This window comes from Triticum dicoccoides, chromosome 6B (genome assembly GCF_002162155.2).
Source record: "Triticum dicoccoides isolate Atlit2015 ecotype Zavitan chromosome 6B, WEW_v2.0, whole genome shotgun sequence".
NCBI classification, from domain to species: domain Eukaryota; kingdom Viridiplantae; phylum Streptophyta; class Magnoliopsida; order Poales; family Poaceae; genus Triticum; species Triticum dicoccoides.
This window is the reverse complement of record NC_041391.1, coordinates 208,803,512-208,804,346: the sequence shown is the minus strand read 5'-3', so window position 1 is coordinate 208,804,346 and position 835 is coordinate 208,803,512. Positions and strand designations below refer to the sequence as shown.

The 835-nt window shown below is 38.8% G+C and overlaps 1 pseudogene; it reads left to right on the top strand.

The window, feature by feature from the left end:
• LOC119323780 overlaps positions 1-835 on the top strand; it is a 4,899-nt pseudogene that overhangs the window by 2,221 nt on the left and 1,843 nt on the right.

Genomic DNA, 835 nt, shown 5'->3' with positions numbered 1-835 from the left:
TCCCTCTTTATTTTCGTCATCACAATGACTAGATTGGTTACATTCTTTGGCTGGGCATTGTTATCACACACTAGAAAAGGGTGAGGTTGTGTTCTTTTGGTTCTCAATCCCGAGTTCCTGAATTGGGTGCTAGTCTCAAGTTGATTGATTAAGCTGTTGTGAACCCATTACTTGCCTTTTGGATCATTGATGGCATGTTCAGAGGGTTAGGTTATGTTTCAGATAGTTGGGTTACATTTTATTGTATCTACTTGTGAATAGAGTTCACCAGAGATAAATATACTGTAGCTGACCACAGGTAGAATATGCTGGACTAAAAGAATATCTCCAATGTTTGTGTCGACGTATTTAAAGAGGAAACCGACGAGTCACATAATAGGCATATATCAATGACTAGACTGGCTACTTTCATTAGTAAAACCATTAGTGTTTAGTGCAATGAGCTTTCCTTGATAAAATGTTTTGCAGGCGGTTAAACAAAAGGGCGGAGCTTTTGTTGAAGCTCCAGTTTCAGGGAGCAAGAAGCCAGCTGAAGATGGCCAATTGGTCATTCTTGCTGCAGGCGACAAGGTAATTCACTCACAAAATTGTGCTTAAAACAAAGATTTTTACTAGAAACATTTTCCGCCATATTTTGGTCTTTGTATTACTGGTTTTGGATGGTTCAATATCTCCAGCTCTCTTCTTTCGGTTGATTGCTGGTGGTGATTTTGGTATAATGATCATAATATTTTCCTTGTTATTTCTTGTAGCAAAAAACAGTGAAACTCTTGGCAATATTCACCCTTCTAGTGCCCGTAATAATTTCTTGCCTATGTGTGCCTGTTTGGTCCCC